General features: G+C 47.9%; 1 protein-coding gene across 2 annotated transcripts in view; it reads left to right on the top strand.

Moving 5' to 3' along the window:
- LOC135057045 (oocyte zinc finger protein XlCOF6-like) overlaps positions 1–20,259 on the top strand; it is a 117,344-nt gene that overhangs the window by 7,144 nt on the left and 89,941 nt on the right. The window contains exon 1 of one of the 2 annotated variants that reach the window (XM_063962914.1): positions 12,387–12,470. The exons of the other annotated variant lie outside the window; for it this stretch is intronic. The gene's annotated coding sequence lies outside the window, so the exon portion shown is untranslated. Of the gene's footprint in view, positions 1–12,386; positions 12,471–20,259 lie in introns of those variants that run through there. 2 annotated transcript variants of the gene reach the window in all.

The raw sequence follows: 20,259 nt of genomic DNA, 5'->3' as shown, positions 1-20,259 counted from the left end.
CCTCAGGAGTTAAGGGGGACCTATTAATTTGCATAGGCTCATCAGAAGGTGGAGGCTGAAACTGTACAGAAGGTACCATTCTTGGTTTGCGACACTCACTACGAGCACGCTCACTGTTGCGTTCACGGATGCGAGAGTCCAACTTGATACATAGGGAGATTAACTCCAGTAATTGCTCAGGGATATCACGGGTTGCCAGTTAATCTTTAATCCGATCCGAGAGTCCATGCCAGAAGGCTGCTACCAGGGCTTGGTTATTCCACTGAATCTCTGCGGCTAACGTCTGGAACTGGATGACGTATTGGCCCATACTGCGAGTACCTTGACGAAGCTGGATGAGATCTGCGGAGGCTGATGTTGCACGACCCGGTTCATCAAAGATGCGTCTAAAGATTGACACAAACTCGGCATAGTTGTTCATCAACGGGTCAGCACGTTCCCACAGAGGAGACACCCAACTCAGGGCTGATCCAGAGAGCAGTGAAATAATATAAGCAACCTTGGATCTTGGCGTGGGAAAATTGTGAGGTAAAAGTTCAAACTGGACTTCACATTGGTTGAGGAACCCACGACATAACTTCAGACTGCCATCATACCTGCTAGGCACAGGCAGGTGCAAGCGTGACACTGGAGTTGATGCAGCCGGTGAAGAAGAACCCACAACACTTGCATGTGCAGGGGTAACTGGAACTGGAGGCGCAGGCACACTTAGCAGAGATTGTTGTAACGTATCAATCCGGGAGGACATCCCTTGTAGAAACTGGAATATCTGCTGCTGCACAGCCTCTTGACCATCCAAGCGGGAGACCAGATTTTGTAAGGCCCCTGACCCCACACTCTGACCACCGTCCGAGTCCATCGGTCCTGAACTTACTGTCAGAGTCGGTTTAGCTTGTGTCCCCGGAGGGGGCGCTAGTGGGTCAGTGGAGGTAGGAGGAATGAAATGAGGAGGCAGGATTGGATTTCTGCGCATGTGCACAATGTAGTTTTATTAACAAAGGAAGTCCAGATAATAATGCAGCAGAAAATAAACAAAAGAATGCAATGATAATGGCAATGGTAATGGCAATGGTAATTATACAGCTTGGAAGCTGAAAGTCTATGGCAGAGTATAATATGCAGATATGGAACCGGAATAGTTTAAAACGTGGAGCCAGCAGAGGTGGAAGTAATGGTAGCAAACCTGGTAGCAATGCAGGAGACTTGATGTTAATGTCCACTGTGCTGTTGGAAATGCACAGGCAGCATGCAGGCTGAATCACAGGTGAGATGACCGGATGCACCTGGAGAGAGAGTCTCTACTGCTGAGGGCTGGAGCACACTGTAGATGTGGAAGGTGTGAAGCCAGAAAGGTATTGCTGTAATGCTGGTGCTTGTAGTTCCACGGAGGTAACAGAGGTACAGGAGAATATCCAGGAACACGGAGGACCAGGAGAATATCCAGGAACACGGAGGAACAGGAGAGTAGATCCAGACACATGGGTCGCAGGAGTGACACAAAGTTCAGGACAACCACTGACTCACCCTGCAGCTCCTGATATACCCCCTGATCGGCAGGCATTGGCTGGAGTGAGACAAAGAGGTGCGGCCAAGCTCCGGATTGGCTGCCGCACTTACACTGGAGGATACTGTCATGGCGGCGCCCATGCCGCGGCCCGGCAGGAACGCGGCGTGCTCACACACCCGCTGACATCAGGAGCGCTCCCAGGCCTGAGACGACATCCAACGACAGGGTGACGGACGACAGTGACATGCAGTGACTCCGGACGGAGTCCGCACCGACGGACAGATGTAACTGAGGTGAGTCGATTCCTGACACAGCCGAGTAGAGAGATCCTGGAGACAGCGGATGATGTGGCCTTGTGCAGCCTCCTGATGTTTGAGTCTGGCTGCCAGTTCTTGCATCGGCCTGGCCGCTTGATCCTGGTCTCCGGCTGGATTCATATGGTCAGTGCTTACTGTCACAACTGAGGGTTTTGGCTGACAGGAGGAAGCCTCAGTTGTAGGGGCTGAAAGGAACTTAAACAGGGGAGGTTTAATCAGACCCCTGGACATGTAAGTGTGGGAAGATACCCGAAGGTGTGACCATGACAACCAGGTTAAAATTCAAAATAAAAGTTTATTAACAGACTCCGTGTAATAACAGACAGCATTTAAATAATGGCAATGGTAAATAATATAGTTCCTGGATCACTTGAACCATAAAAGGTATCACAGAGCACTGGTAGGTTAAAGAAGAGCTGTTAAAGTCCTTTGATGAAATAACCATACCAGGCCTGGCTGTAGTAGTGGAGATAGCCGAGGAATATGCCAGTAGATGTAACAGATGAAGCTGGTAACTTAAATAAGCTGTTGTATCTGCTGGACGGAACCAGCCAGGTGGTAAGACACAGAGTGGATGCTGAATGAGATCAGCCAGGTAATAAAGTCACAGAGTGAATGCTGGATGGAACCAGCCAGGTGATGAAACACGGAGTGGATACTGTAAGATGCTAGGGAACGTGGAAACAGAGGAGTTGAAGGATGATTACCGGTGGTAGTGGATACTGCTGGTAAGTAAGGATCCGCTGGATCGACACCGGTACTTTGAAGAACCTGGAATCTGCTGAGAGCTGCCTGCTGGAAGCAGATGGTAAATGGCTGGAAACTGGAAGCTGGGACAGCCACGGAGGACTGCAGAGTCAGGCTGCACCGCAGGATGGAAAGCTGGTGCGGGTCTCTTTGTGGATGCTCGAGACAGGAGCTGGAACCTGGAGAAACAAGCCACAGGAGAGAGAGAGAGAGAGAGAGAGAGACTGGAACAAGGTATGACAAACAAAGCACTGACGACTTCCTGGCCCAGGCACAGGATACTTATACCTGCAGCTATGCAGGCATTGGCTGGGCAATTATGCAGATTTCCAGAGGCAGTGGATTGGTGAAACTGGAGCATGTGATTAGATCCAACATGGCTGCGCCCATGTTAGAACTTGGAGGGAAAGCTGGTTTGGGAAACCATGTGGAAACATAGTAGTAATGGCGGCGCTGGCCGCAGAGGACGGGAGACGCCATGCTGGATTCAAACATGGCGCCGTTGTGACAGCATCTCAGAGTGACAGGAGGGATATGCAGAGTGTAGACACAGATGAGATCCGGACTTGGAACGCTGAGCCAGTCTCAGAAGACATCTAAATGGCAGGTAATGGCGTCCAGATACCCGGATCGTGACAAACTGCATGTAAACATTCCCAGTAATTGTTGATTAGTCCTGAACATCAGCTTGGAGGAATTTACCCCATTCCTCTGTACAAAACAGCTTCAACTCTGTTTATGTTGGTGGGTTTCCTCCAATGAGCTGCTTGCTTCAGGTCCTCCCACAACATTTTGATTGGATTAAGGTCCGAACTTTGACTTGGCCATTTCAAAACTTTAAAATGTATTCTTCTTTAACCATTCTTTGGATGGATGACTTGTGTGCTTTGGGTCGTTGTCTTGCTGCATGACCCATGTTCTCTTGAGATGTAGCTTATGAACAGATGTCCTGACATTTTCCTTTAGAATACTCTGGTATAATTCAGAATCTATTGTCCCATCAATGATGAGAAGTCGTCCTGGGCCAGATGCAGCAAAAAAGTCCCTGTCACAACTGAGGGCCTGAGCTGACGGGAGGCAGCCTCAGTTGTAGGGGCTGAGATGTACCGGAACCTGGGAGGTTGTATCAGACCCCTGGACATGTAAGTAACATGAATAATAACTGCCCGAAGGCGTGACCACGACAACTTAGATAAAAGTCAATGATGTTTATTATGACAACTCCGCATCACAGCAGCAATAAAAGAAAACGTAAAAGTCAGCAAAGAATAAATACAGTTCCTGAGTACTACAGCATGGCAGGAGCCACAGGGCACTGGTAGTGTGAGATAGTTCTTATGATCTTCTAGATGGAAAGTCCTTACCAGGCCCGGCTGTAGCAATGGAGATAACCCAGGATTATACCAGCTGGTGTTCCAGGAAGAGCTGGGTTGCTGAAGGTAAAACAGCTGCTGTGGATACTGGCTGGAACCAGACTGTTGTTAGCACGGAGTGGATACTGGCTGGAACCAGTTAAATAATAAATGAACTTTGGGAGCGATGAAATGTGAACTGAAATGTAGAACTTGAGAGCGGAGAAATAATAATTCCGGTGGAGAGTGGTAAAGTGTAGAAAGGACACCGGCCCTTTAAGGGAAGCTGTACTCTGCTGGAAGCTGAGGCTGGAAGCAGGTAGTGTTGTAGCTGGAAACAGATGAATCCACAATGGATTGGAGAGTCAGGCTACCCCGCAGGTGGAATGCTGGTGCGGGTCTCTATGGTGGAAGTCTTGAGACAGGAGCTGGAACCTGGAAGACAATCATAGAAGAGAGACAAACAGGAACTAGGTTTGACAACCAAAGCACTGACGTCTTCCTTGCTCAGGTACAGCTTACTTATACCTGCAGCAAGGAAGGGGTTGGCTAGGCAATTATGCAAATCAACAACACAGACAGCAGATTGGTGGAAATGATCAGATGACAGAATCCAAGATGGCTGCGCCCATGCAGACACTTGGAGGGAAGTTTGGTTTGTAATCCATGTGGTCTGGGAAACAGTAATGGCGGCGCCGGCCACCGGAGACAGGAGACGCCAGGCTGATAGATGCACATTTAACCACGCGGGCACAGCGGAGGCCGCGGCTGATGAAAAGATCACTCTGTATGTGGAAACTCAGGAACAGCGGAATCCGGTCCTGGAACGCTGAGCCCGCCTTAGGAGGCATCTGAAGGGTAAGTAATGGCGTCCAGATACCCGGATCGTGACAGTCCCTAACCATGATACCACCACCACCACCACCACCACCACCGTGTTTCACAGATGGTATGAGGTTATTATGCAGGAATGTAGTGTTCTTTCTCCAAGCATAACGCTTCTCATTTAATCCAAAAGCTGTATTTTGGACTCATATGTCCACAAAACACTGTTCCAATAGCCTTCTGACTTGTCCAGGTGTTCTTTAGCAAACTGCAGATGAGCAGCAATGTTCTTTTTGTCGAGCAGCGACTTTCTCCTTGCAATTACCATGCACACCATTGTTGTTCGGTGTCCTCCTGATGGTGGACTAATGAACATTAACATTAGCTAATGGCAGAAAGGCCTTCAGTTGCTTAGAGCAGGCATTCCCAACCACGGTCCTCAAGGCACACCAACAGTGCATGTTTTAGTGATATCCAGGCTGCAGCACAGATGGTTAAATCAAAATAACTGAGGTACTAATTAAGTCACCTGTGCTGAAGCCTGGATATCACTAAAACCTGCACTGTTAGCGTGCCTTGAGGACCGTGGTTGGGAATGCCTGGCTTAGAGGTTACCTTGGGTTCCTTTTTGTCCTTGAAAACTATTAGATGCCTTGCTCTTGGTGTGATCTTTGTTGGTCGACCACTCCTGGGAGGGTAATAACAGTCTGGAATTGCTATTTGTACACTATCTGTCTGACTGTTGATTGGTGGAGTCCAAACCTTTTAGAGATGGTTTTGTAACCTTTTCCAGCCTGATGAGCATAAACAACTCTTCTTGTGAGGTCTTTTGTTCGTGGCATTATACACTTCCACAAAACGTGATGTGAACATCAGATACGTCCCTGTTCTTTTAAAAAGACAGGTTTTCCACTCACACCTGATTGTCGTCTCATAGACTGAAAATACCCAACACTAATTTCAACTTCAAAACATCTGCTAAGCCTAAAGGTTCACATACATTTGACACTCACATATGTGATATTTTATCATTTTCCTCAATAAAAATATAAGCATGTCTATTTTTTTTGTCTCATTTCTTTGATTTGGTTCTCTTAATCTACTTTGAGTCCTTATGTGAAAATCTGAGGTATTTTTAAGCCAAATCTCAACAGAAATATAAAAATTTCTTAAGGGTTCAAAAACTTTCAAGCATCACTGTATATATATATATTATATATATATATATATATATGTTCATATATATATATATATATATATATATATATATATATAAAAACACAGTACTTTGTAAAAGTTTTAGGCAGGTGTGAAAAAAATTATGCAAAGTCAAAATCTATTAACCAATTCTAAAGTGAATGAACAGAAGAGAAATTTAACTCAAATCAGTATTTGGTGTGACAACCGTTTGCCATCAAAACAGCATAAATTTTTCTAGGTACACTTACAAACAGTTTTTGAAGGAACTCGGCAGGGAGGTTGTTCCAAACATCTTGGAAAACTAACCACAAATCTTCTGTGGATTTTTGGCTTGCTCAAATCCTTCTGTCTCTTCATGTAATCCTAGACAGACTTGATTATGTTGAGATCAGGCTCTGTGGGGGCCATATAATCGCTTCCAGGACTCCTTGTTCTTCTTTACGCTGTTACATACAAATATTTAAAATTTTGATTCTCCAATCCAGAGCACCTACTGCCATTTTTCTGCAACCTAATTCCTGTGCTTTAATGCATAGTTGAGTCGCTTGGCCTTGTTTCCACGTTGAAGGTATGGCTTTTTGGGCGCAATTCTTCCATGAAGACCACTTCTGGACAATCTTATCTGAACAGTAGATGAGTGTACCTGGGTCCCACTGGTTTCTACCAGGTCTGAGCTGATGGTACTGTTGGACATCTTCTGGTTTCGAACGGAAATAAGCATGATGTGTCTTTCAACTAAGGCACTAAATTTACTTGGCCATCCACTGCGTATGCGGTCCTCAACGTTCCCCGTTTCAAAGCTGACATGCGACATTGTGCACGACGGGCAATGGCATCGGCAAATGCATACACAGTTGCTGATATCACACATCTGATACTCAGGGATCACTGTACAGTGAATATCAGCTAGACCACATGGCAACAGTAAACTGGTGCTCAAGGCAATAGGCAGCTAACACTGCTGCTGCATGTCATTAGTACCATGCGTATGGGTCGTTGGGTTGACTCAACTTAGGTCGACAGTCATTAGGTCGACCATGGAAGGTCAACGTGCATTAGGTCGACAGGGACAATAGGTCGACATGGTCATTAGGTTGACATGTACTAGTTCGACAGGTCAAAAGGTTGACATGGGTTTTTGGACTTTTTTTGGTGTCGTTTTCTTTGTAAAGTGATGGAGAATCCCAATTAGAGCACCTTGTCCCCTCGCATAGCTCACTTCGCTCGCCATGCTTCAGGCAAGGTGCCTCGCTGCGCTCGGCAGAGGTTACCGTTCCCAATTATAGTCCACGTGGATCGTAAAGTATGAAAAAGTCAAAAAATTTAAAAAAAAAAAACAAAAAAACAACAACCTCATGTCGACCTTTTGATCTGTTGACCTAGTACATGTCGCCCTAATGACCATGTCGACCTATTGACCGTTGTCGACCTTCAGTGGTAGACCTAACGACCGTATCCCAGTACCACTTAGCTCCTTCCTGCATGAGAGGGGGCTTACTTGCAAGTGCAGCAACAATATAGCCTGCAGATGTACACTGCAATAATATGAGCGGGCAGTGCAGAGAATGAGAGGGGTCTACCCTCCTCTTGCTAACAGACAGGCTGAAAACCTTGGGAGCCCATCTGCGTAACAGGGAAAGCTCCCAGCGCAGCACCTAATTGAGGACATAGCACTTGTGGGAGCTTATGCTAAGCCCCACCTCCCAGTTTTCCTGCTGCTGCATTTTAAATAATGCACGGTCAGGTTACTAGTAATGTTGACATAAAATGGCTGCTGTAGTACAGAGAAGCCTGCATTAGCGCTGTTTGGCAGCTGACACTTGCCCAGAGGGGGCTCTGTGCAGCACATCCTGCATTTCCATGCTAAAACGGACTCCTGGCTGCTGTAGAACAAGAGGAGGCAGCTGCATGGACGCTTCAGTGCCCCTCCCACAAGCTGCATGGGGATGCTGCCACCAACAATGGCTGTCCCTAGCGCAGCTATCGCCAATTGCAGAGTGATCCCCGATGTTTAAAGGCAGGGACATGTTAATTGTGCATGAGCCTCAGATACAGTTTTACTGGGAAGAGAGATGCTATGTCTACACACTCCTCACTGCAAGCAGTGTCAGAGTCACAGGAGAAATGCTGGGATACAGAGTCCAATGACACTGTGGCCAGGGACCCGGACATTAGCCGCAGTAAGCTGTGGCGGGTCCCCCCCCCAGCGGCTCCAGGATCCGGACTGAAAGTCGACAGTAACTAGGTCGACAATGTCTAGGTCGACCACTATTGGTCGACAGTAACTAGGTCGACAGGGTGTCTAGGTCGACAGGTCTTTAGGTCGACATGTTAGAGGTCGACAGGTCTTTAGGTCGACATGAATTTTTCACAATTTTTTCGCTTTTTTTGAACCTTTTCATACTTAACGATCCACGTGGACTACGATTGGAACGGTAATCTGTGCCGAATAAAGCGGTAGCGGAGCGAAGGCACCATGCCCGAAGCATGGCGAGCGAAGCAAGCCATGCGAGGGGACGCGGTGCACTAATTGGGGTTCCCAGTCACTCTACGAAGAAAACTACACCAAAATAACATTAAAAACTCATGTCGACATTTTGACCTGTCGACCTCTAACATGTCGACCTAAAGACCCTGTCGACCTAGACACCCTATCGACCTAGTTACTGTCGACCAATAGTGGTCGACCTAGACATTGTCGACCTAGTTACTGTCGACTTTCAATACCACACCCGCGGCTCCAACGGTGCAGGCAGACCTGCAGACTGTACAGTCTGCCTGTGAAGATCATCAAGATGAAAATAAACATAAAAAAAGAGTTGGAAACAGCTATAACATGCTCCCAGCACCATCAGACACAATTCTAAACTGACTCGGGTGGAGAATAGATGGGGAGGAGCCAACTACAATTCTAAAGAAATTTAAAGTGCCAGGCTCCACTCATCACCCGTCTACACTTGTGTAATCACTCCAGTGTCCCCTAGTGAATGAAGTAGCAACAGTTCCTTGCTTACCAAAGAAGAGGGTCCAGTACCAAGCAGACAAGTCCACTCAGCTGTACATCAGATGTACAGTAGTCAAATGCCCCACCAAGCGCAGAGAGGTATGAAGGAGTACCACACCCTGTGCAAAATAGATTGGCTGTTGAATCAAAAATGACGGCCACTAAGTTGTCCAAGAGGACAAAAAACTTTATATAGTGTCCAAAGACAAAAGATGTAAGAGAGCCACAGGATAAATTGTAAATGAGGCAGGTCGGTCGTCAAAACATATCAAACCAAACAGGGCATTACAGGGACTGAGAGAACACCAGTCAGTGTGTGAGATCTCACCCCCTGGGAAGGACCAACTAGAGAGGGTCTACAGCACAGACGGTTCAGGCCTGAAGTAAACCTTGCAGGAAGGGTTCCGGGAGCAAAGAGATTCTGCTCTTCTGTTTAATAGGGTTGCTGACAGACATGATCTGTGGAGAGAGGTGGGCAATGCATGCTGAAGACTGCAATTGGCAGGCAAACTGCACAGAAGCACCAGTCACCAGTGAATATGTCCATGGACCATGCAGTGGGGAAGGGGAGAGCGTTGTGATGAAAGGTAGTTGGTGATGAAAACTTATGGGTCCTGCAATAGGAATTCCATGTCTTTGTATTAAGAGTCTGTTATTTTTCTTTTTTATGAAAACCTATAAGAATGAGCTATAATTTAACTTGTAACTTATAGGAAATTTCACCGGCCGCTGGAGACTGATGGTCTGGGTAGGGGAGTAAGGAAGCACCTTGGAAGAAGGGCACCAGAAGTCATAGAGAAACTCCACGTCTCACAAGGGGCCGCGTCTATTAGGTCTCAGGGCACCACCAAGAGTATCGCTGTACTGGGCAGGGAATCGACCACAGCAGTGGACAGTGCAGGCAGCCCTGTCAGAATTCGTTTGGATCTCCCAGTGTGAAAACATATTAGCAGGGACTGAGGTTCACGGAATAATAACTAGTTTATTAAAGCAACGTACAACTGTAAACAATAAATATAAAGCAGGAATAACTAGAGAACACAAAGGGAAAACTGAGGGGACATGGGATGCCAGGAAACTGAGTACATGAGAATGATGTAGACTGTGGTAGAGTATGCACGTACCAGGGTTGCAGGATTGCACTGTAACTGGAACACAGGATGACACTGATGATTTGTAAACTTGTGAACGGTGACTAAAGGTGCTGATGAGTTAAGGAACTTGTAAATGATGATTGAAGACACTGGTGATTTGCAGACTTGTAAATGGTGACTGAAGATGCTGATGAGTTAAGGAACTTAAGAATAATGGTTAAAGACACTGGTGGTTTACAGAGTAGTAAATGGTGACTGAAGACGCTGATGATTCCAGGAACTTGAGAATAATAATTAAAGACACTGGTGATTTGCAAAGTAGTAAACGGTGACTGAGGACGCTGATGATTCCAGGAACTTGAGAATAATAATTAAAGACACTGATGGTTTGCAGAGTAGCAAACGGTGACTGGAGACACTGATGATTCTAGGAACTTGAAAATAACAATTAAAGACACTGATGGTTTGCAGAGTAGTACACGGTGACTGAAGACGCTGATGATTCCAGGAACTTGAAAATAACAATTAAAGACACTGATGGTTTGCAGAGTAGTACACGGTGACTGGACACTGATGATTCTAGGAACTTGAAAATAATACTTAAAGACTCTGATGCAGACACTGACTCCCAGCACGCTGATGACCGAGACACATTAAAGTCCAGAAGCTGCTTGAGAACGCTGGAAGCTGTGCAGCAGTTAATGCTGGAAGCACCGGAGACACTGGGGTAGACTGCGGAGAAACTCGCCGGAAACAAGAGCACTGGCAGTTCTTTGGTCGATTTAGCAGCAGAGATCAGCATGACCAGGACCAGGAGCTGTAACAATCTTGACTTGATGAACTGGCACCAGGGAGCCTGTGTGGCTGGCCTAAGTAGTGAGTACAGGTGCTGCTCACAGCTGTGGTAGCAGCTACTAATCAAGATGCAGATACAGAGCAGAACTCTGAACACCAGAGCAGAGAGCGCCACCCCAGGCATGGAGTAGAAACTACATGGGATTGTGACAAGCCCGTTTTCAGTAGACCGCATCGGTGAGGCTGAAACCCGATCCAATGTCTAAGCCGATGGGTATCAATATTAGGGAGGTGCACCGCAAAGCTTTCTAATACCCCTTTTCCACTGACAAGAAAACCATGGGTTACTGCACGTAAACCCGAGATTTCTCTCAGGGGAAATGGTTCAACCCGGGTAAGGTTTAGTGTAGCACCACCGCGGAGGTTTAGGTTGTGGAGGGGGAGGGTTAGGTTAAGGCAGTGGAAGCAGAGGGTTAGGGCGGGGAGCATTGGGGAAAGGAAATTATATTTCCCTTGACTCTGGCGGGAGTCACACCATTGGGTATTCTGACCGCTGGCATTTCAAACCCAACCCATTATATCTTGCATAGAAATAACAGTGCATTAAAGGTTCTGTTAATATAATTTTTAGTGTTACATTTTTAACAAATTGCACATTCTTACCATTCTTCTTGGTTAAGCACTTCTATAAAAATAAAGATCTCAGTTTAGTAGTATTATCTAGGGATGGCCATCGGCACACCTGCCATCGATGGTTACCATTGATGCAGATAGTGAGACAAACCATCAATGGCAGCTAAGTATTCTTTGCATAGCCATTGATGGTTTTTACCATCGGTGTTTAGGCTTATGCTGCGCAAGAGCCGGGGGTGAGTTGTGAGTGACAGCTCAGCCTCTTAAAGAGGAGGGAGTGGGACATCCCATTCCCGGCTCTTACACACAGTGTAAAGGTGGGTACACACTGGCCGTTCTCTTGACGTATCGCGTCGACCCCGCAGCACAGCCGATGGTAAAAGTATTCAACATCCGCTATAGACAATCGATTATTTAGAATCATCGATAGTCGATGGCCATCCCTAGTATTATCTCCCTTCAGAGTCCGATAAGGAAAGCACACATCATCAGTGTATTATTCATAAACACCCGGGATCCGGATTTAAAGTCGACAGTAACTAGGTCGACAATGTCTAGGTCGACCACTATTGGTCGACAGTAACTAGGTCGGCAGGGTGTCTAGGTCGACACTGTGACACTGCTCCTCCAAATCTGCCCCAGCCAGTTGCACACACACAGGGGAGCCTGGGAGTGATGTTAGGATCAGAGCACAGTATTTAGACCACAGGAAAATGGCCGCCGCCCTCCTGCACTGAGGACATGTATGGAAAAACCTTTTCAAAGTGTTTTACTACATGCTGCAGAAATCATGGTGTCTACCAAGGAGCTGCCGCCATTTTATTGTTTGCTAAAAGTGCTTGATTTTTGTCTTTGGTAAGAACGGCGGCCATTTTCTTGTGGTCCATAGATTATATTCATCCTGCTATAAACAGTTTAACACACCGAGTCTAGAGACTCCGAAATCCCCGAACAGAGGACCCGGTGTTATTCTGGTCTCTTTGCGACGTGAGACAGGTCAGTCCTGGTCCTGTAAAATTACTATCCCTAGTGTGAGGCAGTGATTAAATATAGGGTCTGGTATTGTGATTGATTCTGTATGAAGGTGTAATACTGCGTAGTGACTGTGGGTATGGTGGCTATATGTGCTGGGATGAAGATGTATAATGTGTGCCCGGGTGTGTATGTATGAGGTGTAATGCTGGGCAGTGGGTATATGTGGTAGGCATGAGGCTTTATAATGTGTGCCCAGGTGTGTATGTATGAGCTGTAATGCTGGGCAGTGACTATGGGTATGGGGGGGGTATATGTGCTGGGCATGAGGATGTATAATGTGTGCCCAGGTGTGTATGTATGAGGTGTAATGCTGGGCAGTGACTGTGGGTATGGGGGGTATATGTGCTGGGCATGAGGATGTATAATGTGTGCCCAGGTGTGTATATAAGAGGTGTAATGCTGGGCAGTGACTGTGGGTATGGGGGTATATGTGCTGGGCATGAGGCTGTATAACGTGTGCCCAGGTGTGTATGTATGAGATGTAATGCTGGGCAGTGACTGTGGGTATGGGGGGTATATGTGCTGGGCATGAGGCTGTATAATGTGTGCCCAGGTGTGTATGTATGAGCTGTAATGCTGGGCAGTGACTGTGGGTATGGGGGGTATATGTGCTGGGCATGAGGCTGTATAATGTGTGCCCAGGTGTGTATGTATGAGCTGTAATGCTGGGCAGTGACTGTGGGTATGGGGGTATATGTGCTGGGCATGAGGCTGTATAAGGTGTGCCCAGGTGTGTATGTATGAGGGTGTAATGCTGGGCAGTGACTGTGGGTATGGGGTGTATATGGGCTGGACATGGGGCTGTATAATGTGTGCCCAGGTGTGTATGTATGAGGTGTAATGCTGGGCAGTGACTGTGGGTATGGGGGGTATATGTGCTGGGAATGAGGCTGTATAATGTGTGCCCAGGTGTGTATGTATGAGGTGTAATGCTGGGCAGTGACTGTGGGTATGGGGGTATATGTGCTGGACATGAGGCTGTATAATGTGTGCCCAGGTGTGTATGTATGGGGTGTAATGCTAGGCAGTGACTGTGGGTATGGGGTGTATATGGGCTGGACATGAGGCTGTATAATGTGTGCCCAGGTGTGTATGTATGAGGTGTAATGCTGGGCAGTGACTGTGGGTATGGGGTGTATGTGCTGGTCATGAGGCTGTATAATGTGTGCCCAGGTGTGTATGTATGAGGTGTAATGCTGGGCAGTGACTGTGGGTATGGGGTGTATGTGCTGGACATGAGGCTGTATAATGTGTGCCCAGGTGTGTATGTATGAGTTGTAATGCTGGGCAGTGGGTATGGGGGGTATATGTGCTGGGCATGAGGCTTTATAATGTGTGCCCAGGTGTGTATGTATGAGGTGTAATGCTGGGCAGTGACTGTGGGTATGGGGGGAATATGTGCTGGGCATGAGGCTGTATAATGTGTGCCCAGGTGTGTATGTATGAGGTGTAATGCTGGGCAGTGACTGTGGGTATGGGGGGAATATGTGCTGGGCATGAGGCTGTATAATGTGTGCCCAGGTGTGTATGTATGAGGTGTAATGCTGGGCAGTGACTGTGGGTATAGGAGGTATATGTGCTGGGCATGAGGCTGTATAATGTGTGCCCAGGTGTGTATGTATGAGGGTGTAATGCTGGGCAGTGACTGTGGGTATGGGGGGTATATGTGCTGGACATGAGGCTGTATAATGTGTGCCCAGGTGTGTATATAAGAGGTGTAATGCTGGGCAGTGACTGTGGGTATGGGAGGTATATGTGCTGGTCATGAGGCTGTATAATGTGTGCCCAGGTGTGTATGTATGAGGTGTAATGCTGGGCAGTGACTGTGGGTATGGGGGGTATATGTGCTGGTCATGAGGCTGTATAATGTGTGCCCAGGTGTGTATGTATGAGGTGTAATGCTGGGCAGTGACTGTGGGTATGGGAGGTATATGTGCTGGTCATGAGGCTGTATAATGTGTGCCCAGGTGTGTATGTATGAGGTGTAATGCTGGGCAGTGACTGTGGGTATGGGAGGTATATGTGCTGGTCATGAGGCTGTATAATGTGTGCCCAGGTGTGTATGTATGAGGTGTAATGCTGGGCAGTGACTGTGGGTATGGGGGGTATATGTGCTGGACATGAGGCTGTATAATGTGTGCCCAGGTGTGTATATAAGAGGTGTAATGCTGGGCAGTGACTGTGGGTATGGGAGGTATATGTGCTGGTCATGAGGCTGTATAATGTGTGCCCAGGTGTGTATGTATGAGGTGTAATGCTGGGCAGTGACTGGGTATGGGGGGTATATGTGCTGGTCATGAGGCTGTATAATGTGTGCCCAGGTGTGTATGTATGAGGTGTAATGCTGGGCAGTGACTGTGGGTATGGGAGGTATATGTGCTGGTCATGAGGCTGTATAATGTGTGCCCAGGTGTGTATGTATGAGGTGTAATGCTGGGCAGTGACTGTGGGTATGGGAGGTATATGTGCTGGTCATGAGGCTGTATAATGTGTGCCCAGGTGTGTATGTATGAGGTGTAATGCTGGGCAGTGACTGTGGGTATGGGGGGGGGGGGGGTATATGTGCTGGGCATGAGGATGTATAATGTGTGCCCAGGTGTGTATGTATGAGGTGTAATGCTGGGCAGTGACTGTGGGTATGGGGGGGGGGGGTGTATATGTGCTGGGCATGAGGATGTATAATGTGTGCCCAGGTGTGTATGTATGAGGTGTAATGCTGGGCAGTGACTGTGGGTATGTGGGGTATATGTGCTGGGCATGAGGCTGTATAATGTGTGCGCAGGTGTGTATGTATGAGCTGTAATGCTGGGCAGTGACTGTGGGTATGGGGGTATATGTGCTGGGCATGAGGCTGTATAATGTGTGCCCAGGTGTGTATGTATGAGCTGTAATGCTGGGCAGTGACTGTGGGTATGGGGGTATATGTGCTGGGCATGAGGCTGTATAAGGTGTGCCCAGGTGTGTATGTATGAGGGTGTAATGCTGGGCAGTGACTGTGGGTATGGGGGGGGGGGTATATGTGCTGGGCATGAGGCTGTATAATGTGTGCCCAGGTGTGTATGTATGAGCTGTAATGCTGGGCAGTGACTGTGGGTATGGGGGGGGGGGGGGGTATATGTGCTGGGCATGAGGATGTATAATGTGTGCCCAGGTGTGTATGTATGAGGGTGTAATGCTGGGCAGTGACTGTGGGTATGGGGTGTATATGGGCTGGACATGAGGCTGTATAATGTGTGCCCAGGTGTGTATGTATGAGGTGTAATGCTGGGCAGTGACTGTGGGTATGGGGTGTATGTTCTGGACATGAGGCTGTATAATGTGTGCCCAGGTGTGTATGTATGAGTTGTAATGCTGGGCAGTGGGTATGGGGGGTATATGTGCTGGGCATGAGGCTTTATAATGTGTGCCCAGGTGTGTATGTATGAGGTGTAATGCTGGGCAGTGACTGTGGGTATGGGGGGTATATGTGCTGGGCATGAGGCTGTATAATGTGTGCCCAGGTGTGTATGTTTGAGGTGTAATGCTGGGCAGTGACTGTGGGTATGGGGGTATATGTGCTGGGCATGAGGCTGTATAATGTGTGCCCAGGTGTGTATGTATAGGGTGTAATGCTGGGCAGTGACTGTGGGTATGGGGGGTATATGTGCTGGACATGAGGCTGTATAATGTGTGCCCAGGTGTGTATATAAGAGGTGTAATGCTGGGCAGTGACTGTGGGTATGGGGGGAATATGTGCTGGGCATGAGGCTGTATAACGTGTGCCCAGGTGTTTATGTATGAGGTGTAATGCTGGACAGTGACTGTGGGTATGGGGGGTATATGTACTGGCCATGAGGCTGTATAATGTGTGCCCAGGTGTGTATGTATGAGGTGTAATGCTGGGCAGTGACTGTGGGTATGGGAGGTATATGTGCTGGGCATGAGGCTATATAATGTGTGCCCAGGTGTGTATGTATGAGGTGTAATGCTGGGCAGTGACTGTGGGTATGGGAGGTATATGTGCTGGGCATGAGGCTATATAATGTGTGCCCAGGTGTGTATGTATGAGGTGTAATGCTGGGCAGTGACTGTGGGTATGGGAGGTATATGTGCTGGTCATGAGGCTGTATAATGTGTGCCCAGGTGTGTATGTATGAGGTGTAATGCTGGGCAGTGACTGTGGGTATGGGGTGTATATGTGCTGGACATAAAGATGTATATAATGTGAGCCCGGGTGTGAGGTGTAATGCTGGGCAGTGACTGTGGGTATGAGGGGTATATGTGCTGGACATGAGGCTGTATAATGTGTGTATAATGTGTGCCCAGGTGTGTATGTATGAGGTGTAATGCTAGGCAGTGACTGTGGGTATGGGAGGTATATGTGCTGGACATGAGGCTGTATAATGTGTGCCCAGGTGTGTATGTATGAGGTGTAATGCTTGGCAGTGACTGTGGGTATGGGAGGTATATGTGCTGGACATGAGGCTGTATAATGTGTGCCCAGGTGTGTATGTTTGAGGTGTAATGCTGGGCAGTGACTGTGGGTATGGGGGTATATGTGCTGGGCATGAGGCTGTATAATGTGTGCCCAGGTGTGTATGTATGAGGTGTAATGCTGGGCAGTGACTGTGGGTATGGGGGGAATATGTGCTGGGCATGAGGCTGTATAATGTGTGTCCAGGTGTGTATGTATGAGGGTGTAATGCTGGGCAGTGACTGTGGGTATGGGGGGAATATGTGCTGGGCATGAGGCTGTATAATGTGTGCCCAGGTGTGTATGTATAGGGTGTAATGCTGGGCAGTGACTGTGGGTATGGGGGGTATATGTGCTGGACATGAGGCTGTATAATGTGTGCCCAGGTGTGTATATAAGAGGTGTAATGCTGGGCAGTGACTGTGGGTATGGGGGGAATATGTGCTGGGCATGAGGCTGTATAACGTGTGCCCAGGTGTTTATGTATGAGGTGTAATGCTGGGCAGTGACTGTGGGTATGGGGGGTATATGTACTGGCCATGAGGCTGTATAATGTGTGCCCAGGTGTGTATGTATGAGGTGTAATGCTGGGCAGTGACTGTGGGTATGGGAGGTATATGTGCTGGGCATGAGGCTATATAATGTGTGCCCAGGTGTGTATGTATGAGGTGTAATGCTGGGCAGTGACTGTGGGTATGGGAGGTATATGTGCTGGGCATGAGGCTATATAATGTGTGCCCAGGTGTGTATGTATGAGGTGTAATGCTGGGCAGTGACTGTGGGTATGGGAGGTATATGTGCTGGTCATGAGGCTGTATAATGTGTGCCCAGGTGTGTATGTATGAGGTGTAATGCTGGGCAGTGACTGTGGGTATGGGGTGTATATGTGCTGGACATAAGGATGTATATAATGTGAGCCCGGGTGTGAGGTGTAATGCTGGGCAGTGACTGTGGGTATGAGGGGTATATGTGCTGGACATGAGGCTGTATAATGTGTGTATAATGTGTGCCCAGGTGTGTATGTATGAGGTGTAATGCTAGGCAGTGACTGTGGGTATGGGAGGTATATGTGCTGGACATGAGGCTGTATAATGTGTGCCCAGGTGTGTATGTATGAGGTGTAATGCTTGGCAGTGACTGTGGGTATGGGAGGTATATGTGCTGGACATGAGGCTGTATAATGTGTGCCCAGGTGTGTATGTTTGAGGTGTAATGCTGGGCAGTGACTGTGGGTATGGGGGTATATGTGCTGGGCATGAGGCTGTATAATGTGTGCCCAGGTGTGTATGTATGAGGTGTAATGCTGGGCAGTGACTGTGGGTATGGGGGGAATATGTGCTGGGCATGAGGCTGTATAATGTGTGTCCAGGTGTGTATGTATGAGGGTGTAATGCTGGGCAGTGACTGTGGGTATGGGGGGAATATGTGCTGGGCATGAGGCTGTATAATGTGTGCCCAGGTGTGTATGTATAGGGTGTAATGCTGGGCAGTGACTGTGGGTATGGGGGGTATATGTGCTGGACATGAGGCTGTATAATGTGTGCCCAGGTGTGTATATAAGAGGTGTAATGCTGGGCAGTGACTGTGGGTATGGGGGGAATATGTGCTGGGCATGAGGCTGTATAACGTGTGCCCAGGTGTTTATGTATGAGGTGTAATGCTGGGCAGTGACTGTGGGTATGGGGGGTATATGTACTGGCCATGAGGCTGTATAATGTGTGCCCAGGTGTGTATGTATGAGGTGTAATGCTGGGCAGTGACTGTGGGTATGGGAGGTATATGTGCTGGGCATGAGGCTATATAATGTGTGCCCAGGTGTGTATGTATGAGGTGTAATGCTGGGCAGTGACTGTGGGTATGGGAGGTATATGTGCTAGGCATGAGGCTATATAATGTGTGCCCAGGTGTGTATGTATGAGGTGTAATGCTGGGCAGTGACTGTGGGTATGGGGGGTATATGTGCTGGGCATGAGGCTGTATAATGTGTGCCCAGGTGTGTATGTATGAGGTGTAATGCTGGGCAGTGACTGTGGGTATGGGGTGTATATGTGCTGGACATAAGGATGTATATAATGTGAGCCCGGGTGTGAGGTGTAATGCTGGGCAGTGACTGTGGGTATGAGGGGTATATGTGCTGGACATGAAGCTGTATAATGTGTGTATAATGTGTGCCCAGGTGTGTATGTATGAGGTGTAATGCTGGGCAGTGACTGTGGGTATGGGGGGTATACGTGCTGGACATGAGGATGTATAATGTGTGCCCAGGTGTGTATGTATGAGGTGTAATGCTGGGCAGTGACTGTGGGTATGGGGGGTATTGTGCTGGGTATGAGGCTTTATAATGTGTGCCCAGGTGTGTATGTATGAGGTGTAATGCTGGGCAGTGACTGTGGGTATGGGAGGTATATGTGCTGGACATGAGGCTGTATAATGTGTGCCCAGTTGTGTATGTATGAGGTGTAATGCTTGGCAGTGACTGTGGGTATGGGAGGTATATGTGCTTGGCATGAGGCTGTATAATGTGTGCCCAGGTGTGTATGTATGAGGTGTAATGCTGGGCAGTGACTGTGGGTATGGGAGGTATATGTGCTGGACATGAGGCTGTATAATGTGTGCCCAGGTGTGTATGTATGAGGTGTAATGCTTGGCAGTGACTGTGGGTATGGGAGGTATATGTGCTGGACATGAGGCTGTATAACGTGTGCCCAGGTGTGTATGTATGAGGTGTAATGCTGGGCAGTGACTGTGGGTATGAGGGGTATATGTGCTGGGCATGAGGCTGTATAATGTGTGCCCAGGTGTGTATGTATGAGGTGTAATGCTGGGCAGTGACTGTGGGTATGGGGGTATATGTGCTGGACATGAGGCTGTATAATGTGTGCCCAGGTGTGTATGTATGAGGTGTAATGCTGGGCAGTGACTGTGGGTATATGTGGTGGGCCTGTGGCTGTATAATGTGTGCCCAGGTGTGTATAAGAGGTGTAATGCTGGGCAGTGACTGTGGGTATGGGGGTATATGTGCTGGACATGAGGCTGTATAATGTGTGCCCAGGTGTGTATGTATGAGGTGTAATGCTGGGCAGTGACTGTGGGTATGAGGGGTATATGTGCTGGGCATGAGGCTGTATAATGTGTCCCCAGGTGTGTATGTATGAGGTGTAATGCTGGGCAGTGACTGTGGGTATGGGGGGTATATGTGCTGGACATGAGGCTGTATAACGTGTGCCCAGGTGTGTATGTATGAGGTGTAATGCTGGGCAGTGACTGTGGGTATGGGGGGAATATGTGCTGGGCATG

The sequence above is a fragment of the Pseudophryne corroboree genome, chromosome 3 (assembly GCF_028390025.1).
Source record: "Pseudophryne corroboree isolate aPseCor3 chromosome 3, aPseCor3.hap2, whole genome shotgun sequence".
Classification (NCBI taxonomy): Eukaryota; Metazoa; Chordata; class Amphibia; order Anura; family Myobatrachidae; genus Pseudophryne; species Pseudophryne corroboree.
This window is presented reverse-complemented; position numbering and strand designations above follow the sequence as displayed.